We start from the raw sequence: 7,500 nt of genomic DNA, 5'->3' as shown, positions 1-7,500 counted from the left end.
AAAGGAAGGATATTGGCATTTATGTGTTAATTCATATTGGCTGTGGTGTGTGCAGGGAAGGACTGGGTAAATATAGGCACCAGAAGAGGTGAGGAGTGTATGCGAATTGAAGGCAGGAAGTGAAGGACTGGATATTAGATAGGAGAGTGATAGAGGTAAAAAAGGACTAGATATATAGACACAGGGAAGGACTGGATAAATATTAGAGGCGGCGACAGAGGCAGAGCGTACATTAATAAGGAAAAATAAGTAAAATGAATGAGAGGATGAAATAGTGGAGAACAACTAAAATGAATGATATACAGGTGAAAACACACACAAACGACCCTAAAACACACACAGCCACCTGAAAACACTGCCAAACACACAAAAAAAAAAAAAAACGCCTAAACACACACACACACACACACACACATACACACCCCAGGCTCACCTCAACCTAACTTAATCTTATATTCAGCATTCTTTTCCAACTCGGTCCAGAAATAATTTTCATTGCCGGTGACCAAGTCCTTAAGTTCGTTCCATTGGCAGGAAAAGTTTGAGCACAGTACCGTCCCACACCCTGCAGAAGCCATCATGAAATGCCCTGTACTGCTTGTCAGTGCTTGTGTTCAGCCTGTAGTCCACCAGCAGGTCCACTTACTCCTGCCTGTAAAAGAGAGACCCAATCAGATGTCAGTTCCTAGATACAAAAAGGGGGCATTTAATTTGAAGGGTGTGTTGAAAGCTCCCTCCTGCAAGAGTTCAAGTCATAGGAAAGAGGGAATACAAGGCAGGCATGAAGTTCCAGGGTTCGTCAGAGACATGGATAAATGATTGAAAATACTGGGTAACGCTTGCTGACTGAATTTTGCACATAAAAGTTGGTCGGCTAAAAAAGAAAAAAATCTTTACGTCATTTGTGTGCTATCAAACCAAGTAATAAAATATGAAAATTTTTAGCAACCATCATCAAGCAGAGAGCAAGAAAATGGCAAAATTAGGTAAATACTCTGTACATTATCTCGGGTCTGCGATGTACACTACCCCTGGAACGAATATTTTTTTTTTCCTCTATATGACCTTACTGTATCCATTCAAGTTATACAGTTAACATACCCGTATATAAATTCTGGTACACATGAAAGCAACACCCCGTGTTTTGATGCCAAATGTTAGCGGGACACTGGTAAAGACTCTTGATATTGTGCGCCTCAACGTTTTCCCTACGGTGCCGCTGGTCTGTTTACATCCTGTCTCCCAATGTCCTCCCTGAGTTGTCGCTTTCTTTTCTGAACGTACAACCCGTCCTTTCACACCTTGGTTCTTCTTTCCTGACATGTTTGTACAACCACAACACATGTACAGACTAGGGTTTTACAGCACCACTACAAACTCGTATCTGTCGCCTCAGGTTTGTTGGGTGTTTTGGAGAAACCGGCGGGTCTGATATCGCCCAGTGTTCCTTTCATCACCGCGCGGTCTTGGCTGTCGTAACATCCTGTCAGTACAAATAATACTTGCTCGACTCTCTTAGGGGGTAAATTCGCAGTTTCAACCAATGCTTTCATCCTCTTTACCTTTCACTAAAGCTAGGAAGCACAGGAATCTGGTGGGATATTTTTGACATTCCAGAAAAAAGTTTAAGGATGACAAGCAGCATATTTCGAAAACGGGATTTTTCTACATGATCTTAACCCAACGTAACCAACCTAACCTAATCGGAAAGGGCTTCGTCTCTCTTGGACTCTCCCTTAAGGTCACTAACCTAACCTCCTAACCCACACACAAGGTAAACTGATGTAACGTAACATTTTGTCACATCCTACAATGTCAGTCATCACTGCATACCAGCAGTAATTACTTAACGAAAAATACCAGAAGAATTTGAGGGAACTGGCTGTAAACTGCATTTCATATAATGACAGCCAGCACACGTCTCTCTTCCGTGTCCATGGTGAAAGTGATGCACCACAGACAGTCCCGGGTGCTCCTTCCTCCTCTAAACACACGTGCCTACATGTGATTGGCTGTCAGATTTCCGTGTGACCTGATTCACAGCAGGTAACTCCACGTCATCACAAGTCTTAACACGTGTGTCAACGTCACGTCACCATCGCGCACGTGCACTGTTGATGACAAACATACGAACACACTCAGCATCCTACGAGAGACGACTACTGGTGGACTTGAGCTAGAATTGACTTGAATCTTTGACATTCTCATCTGAAGTTGTTATTAATTTCCGACAGGGTAAAATAAGGCTAGAAATGCTCCAAACAGTGAGATGTAGACCCTGCCAGGGGCTATACTTACCTACGGTGTATTGATTGAAACTGCAATAATACCTTTTTGGGATTTGCCAGATAAAACATGAGTCCCTGTAGAAACCAGTGGAAAGTATTTCAAATTAATTATGTAGCAGAAGACTAGAAATAGATATGAAATCACTGAGAGCCTTGTTGCGAGTATTTAGCTTATAATAACTGTTGTGTAGAATGTGCATCACCAGATTCCGTGGAACTGTTACCATAAACACTTAGGATCAATGTTTTGTAGCTTTCAGGTGCAGTGCATCAAGATGTACGAGTATCACGAGAGACGGTTTTAGAGTGTGCTTCTCCAGATAACTGAGGGAGCGTTGACCAGCCCCTGCATTAACACAGCCGGCGATCACCACATCCATCCACCCACTCACCCTTCCTCCTAACCATTCACTCACCCATCCACCTATCCATCAGCACAACATTTCACCCATACACAGAGCAATTAATCCACCCAACTGGCTATCTACCCAGTCCACCTTTCCATACATCCACCTACTCCCACATCCGTCCTTCAGCCGAAATAATAACAGTGCTATGCCACCGACAGCAACTACTACTACCACTGCTACTACTATTACTACTACTACTACTACTACTACTACTACTACTACTATCACCTTTCACACTTCCATTCCTTATTCCTCATTCCTCAGGAAAGAGATCAGAACAAACTGATCCTGAACATTAATAAAGAAGTGAATGACGTTGTTTGTGGTGAGTCGATAATAAGTTGGCTTATCTTTAAACTAGACAGGAAATCCTCATCGCAGTATGCACACACACACACACACACACACACACACACACACACACACACACACACACACACACACACACACTCGAAGCAAAGACCAAATTCTTCGACATTAAAAAGGCTTTCATCTCGACTCCTTTGAAAAGACTGTGGTGGAAGGTAAAGAGGTTTTCATCCTGTACTGTCGTGATTCTAGTGATCGTTTAATTAACAAGGATTCTGCATCATCAGTGCGAGAAACACACACAATAATAATAATAGTAAGAGTAATAATAATAATAATAATAATAATAATAATAATAATAATAAACTATGTGGCCTGTGAAAAATGTTCTTGAGAAATGCTCAAAGCGTTTTACCATTCAAATGTCCTGTTTCTTCCTAACTGACAAATTAAAATCGCCAGTTTCTCTCTCTCTCTCTCTCTCTCTCTCTCTCTCTCTCTCTCTCTCTCTCTCTCTCTCTCTCTCTCTCTCTCTCTCTCTCTCTCTCTCTCTCTCTCTCTCTCTCTCTCTCTCTCTCTCTCTCTCTCCCTCTCTCTCTCTCTCTCTGTGTGTGTGTGTTTCAGGAGATGACAGGAGAAGCAATGTGGAAGACACGCGTGGTATTCGTCACTGTTTTCAGTAAGTCGTATTGTTAGGCACATGTTTACTTAATATAAACAATACAAATATTAATAATTTTTTTGTGTGGTGTATTCCAGTGCGTGCGTGCGTGCGTGCGTGCGTGTATAAGTATTTATTTTCGATTTTTTCTGTTGCTGTATTAATTTGAATATCTCTCTCTCTCTCTCTCTCTCTCTCTCTCTCTCTCTGTCTCTCTCTCTCTCTCTCTCTCTCTCTCTCTCTCTCTCTCTCTCTCTCTCTCTCTCTCTCTGTGTGTGTGTGTGTGTGTGTGTGTGTGTGTGTGTGTGTGTGTGTGTGTGTGTGTGTCTGTGTGTATACAGCCTGCGTCTTCCTGACCGGCTATGCTTCTCATATCAAGTGAGCAAGTGAGTATGAAAAGAATATTACACACATACACACACACACACAAAAACACACACACACACAATCATCATCATCATCATCATTTCTTCTCTCGCATTACAAGTCTGTATTATGATATTGTTAACTCTCTCTCTCTCTATCTCTCTCTCTCTCTCTCTCTCTCTCTCTCTCTCTCTCTCTCTCTCTCTCTCTCTCTCTCTCTCTCTCTCTCTCTCTCTCTCTGACGAAGTCCGTATATGCTTCCTTTCATCGCACCACATCAGGAAAGGCAGCACACATTTCGGTAAAAAAAAAAAACAGAAGCAAAACCGAAGTGTAATTTGTAGAAGTGAGGCTAAGGCTCTTGTAACGCTTTGTTGACAGGAGCACAATAAGTAGAAGAGACAACCATGAAGATAACGGAGATATTAACCAAGGTCTGTATTCTGAAACTTTTCCAGGTGTTATCTTCACTACTTCTGACAGATTGTAGAAGTTACTGAGGGCTTTCAAGGATGGCTTTACGATTGTAGTTGGCGTTTTAACAACTAATCTGTATCATCAAGGGAAACAAAAAAGAAACATATTTAAAGATATGGCACCAATGATTTTTGTGACTTGTGAATTCAATATCATCATACTTGCTCTGTTCCTTCCCCTAATGTCCACTTGCCTGCGATCTGGCATGGAACCTTCCCTAAACTTTCCCAGTGTAGCCCAGTCTCTCATAGCCAGCGATCTTTCCCAGAAATCTCTCATTCTCTTCCAGCCCAGCCTTTCCAGGTCCATGGCACGTCTCTTCCCCACCCTCAACCCACACCTTCCTGCTCTCTCCTATAGCCTCTCCTTCTCCCTTCCCTCCTTCCAATCCCAGAGCAGAGGGAAACGTGCACCGCTCTTTCCTCCATCATGCTCGACGCATTCCAAACTGATTGTCTTTCATGGGAGGGTAAAACACGAAGACACTTAAACGGATCTTTGTTCAGTCCCTGCGTGGGGTGTACACAATCCGAGGCCCTCCAACTCTCCTTTCCTATTTCATTATTTTCATCAAAGTTTCCCTGACAATAAGACAGCTATGACAGTTCTTCCTCTTTGTTCCTTCACCCACAGGACAGAGAAAAGTAAGGATCGATATCTGTGCTGAACCCAATCGAGTAACCTTCAGGCCGAGTCATCTTGATCTCAGTAAGGACCAGTTTAGATACAAGATGGGGATTACTAATAAGTCTGAATGGTGTGTGTGTGTGTTCACAGCCGAGTAATATTAGCCACTTTACTGCAGGTTTCAACAGCATTCTAGCATTTCGCCTCTCTTCTCTCCTCTTCATACATCAACAGTTAGACTTCTTGGCGTGTGATTATGACATAAAATTCAGTAACTGGCAAGACGCAAAGTTAAACTGGCAAGCTATGAAAATTTCCGCACGCCCTTACACCAATACGACTTTCCAAATACGAGAAAAGACCACTGGCAAAATAATAGCAACAAACTCTACAGTCACCCCTGCTACAGGTGAGTCACGCAATTTCGCTCTTCTCTTTTCTCCTCATTCCATTATGGCTAAAAGTTATATATTTTCTTTGTATTTCTTTTTACTCTTACTGAAAGACTAACACATACACACACACACACATTCTCTCTCTCTCTCTCTCTCTCTCTCTCTCTCTCTCTCTCTCTCTCTCTCTCTCTCTCTCTCTCTCTCTCTCTCTGAACATCTTTCAGTGTAGCATAAACAAAAATAAAATAAGTAAATAAATGAAATAAGATAATAGATTAATAGATAAAAAAAAAATAAAAAACAAGGTCATTTTCTTCAATATCGTTTGCCTTTGATTTGTCTTGTAAAGGTAAAAACGCAAAAGAAAATAGTAATGATAATCTTTTCTCTTTTTTCTTTCTTCTGCAGGCAGTCCAAGAGAAGTACGTGGATAAATGCAACAACGTATGTAATGCTGATGCAAGTCCCTTATAACTACCTTAGTCGTGTGTTCTCACCCCATCAGAACCTGAAGTTAGGGTGAGAAGTCTTCAGTGTGATTCCAGAAGATGCACAGCTATCGTGGAAGACAATTGCGTTAAATATAATGGTTACAGTATGAAAGTGCAATTCATTCTGAAGCCATCGAGTAAGAAAGTCAAGAATCCCCTCGTTAAATACGGTGCTGTCAACTCTGGGGGAAGAGCAACGATAGCATTAAAAGATCTGCTGCCCTTTACGAACTACACCGTAACCGCCAACCCTGCCAACGACGTGGGCGCCGCCACCGACCTCTCCCTCACCAAAGAAACCTCCTTTATCGCAATTTCCCAATGTGAGACTCCGTACTTGTGCCTGTGTGAGACTTATGGTGGTGAAGGTGGCACGTGAGTCCACCATCACAACAACAACAACAACAACAACAACAACATAATCCTTTGTTCTTCTTTAGGGACAGCATTTATAAACTTTTTTTTAACCATTTCTTTGTACTTGGTCCCTCTCTTTAATACATTAAAAAACAATACTAATAGTAAAAAAAATCCTCACAAATGGGGGGTGGTAACACAAACCGCGCAACACACACACACACACACACACACACACACACACACTTTCCTCATCGTCTCTCTCTCTCTCTCTCTCTCTCTCTCTCTCTCTCTCTCTCTCTCTCTCTCTCTCTCTCTCTCTCTCTCTCTCTCTCTCTCTCTCTCTCTCTCTCTCTCTCTCTCTCTCTCTCTCTCTCTCTCTCTCTCTCTCTCTCTCTCTCTCTCTCTCACTCCGTAATAATGATTTTTTTTTTCCCTGCTCTCCTCAATCATTGTTTTTCTTTCCCAGGTTATGTGTCATTTGGGGAAATTAAAAAAGTAATCAGGTAACAGGTGCTTTAACTTGCAGAGCAACTTCAAGGACCTTCCCCAGCGACTGGAGGGTTCCAATTTTTTAGACTCATCTCAGACCGGCTCATACGGACCACACAGTTCTTATTGAGGTTGTTCTCGGTATTGCGCAATATTGCACCACACCTGCACGAAAATGCTGTGTCGCTGCTGCCCAGGCCTACCCTCCCCGACCACCAACCATCACACCAAGAGTCGCGCCACCGTGAAGGTTGCGGCGAACGACATGTTGCTGTAAGTGACGCTGTGTTTACAATGCGTGGAGCTTCATCTGCATTTTGATTATACTTTCGTGTTCACGAGAGTTTTTCCTAAAAATTTATTTCATTTTTCAATGATTAACTGTTAGAAATAGCGAACATAAGTAAAATATGTTATACACTTTTTTTTTTTAACATCTTCACAGTTCAATTCGTCGTAATACCATTTTCTGCTTTTTTTTTTTTTTGTCAAGTTCTTACAATACACGTTGATTGTACAGTCACTGGTGAGTCTGATGGGGTCAACAAAACTGGCTATCCCGTATATGAAGTGTGTTATGACAAATAATTCGCGCATTTTTCGCACTCCAGCTCGAGCTGTAGTGAT

The 7,500-nt window shown here is 42.0% G+C and overlaps 1 long non-coding RNA gene across 1 annotated transcript in view; it reads right to left on the bottom strand.

Moving 5' to 3' along the window:
* Window positions 1-1,044, bottom strand: part of LOC135099519 (uncharacterized) — a 5,954-nt gene extending 4,910 nt beyond the window's left edge. Inside the window, exon 1 of the long non-coding RNA XR_010268061.1 lies at window positions 434-1,044. This is a non-coding gene — a long non-coding RNA (uncharacterized LOC135099519). The remainder of the gene's footprint in view (window positions 1-433) is intronic.
* Window positions 1,045-7,500: the final 6,456 nt, after the last annotated feature.

This window comes from Scylla paramamosain, unplaced genomic scaffold (genome assembly GCF_035594125.1).
Source record: "Scylla paramamosain isolate STU-SP2022 unplaced genomic scaffold, ASM3559412v1 Contig142, whole genome shotgun sequence".
Classification (NCBI taxonomy): domain Eukaryota; kingdom Metazoa; phylum Arthropoda; class Malacostraca; order Decapoda; family Portunidae; genus Scylla; species Scylla paramamosain.
This window is presented reverse-complemented; position numbering and strand designations above follow the sequence as displayed.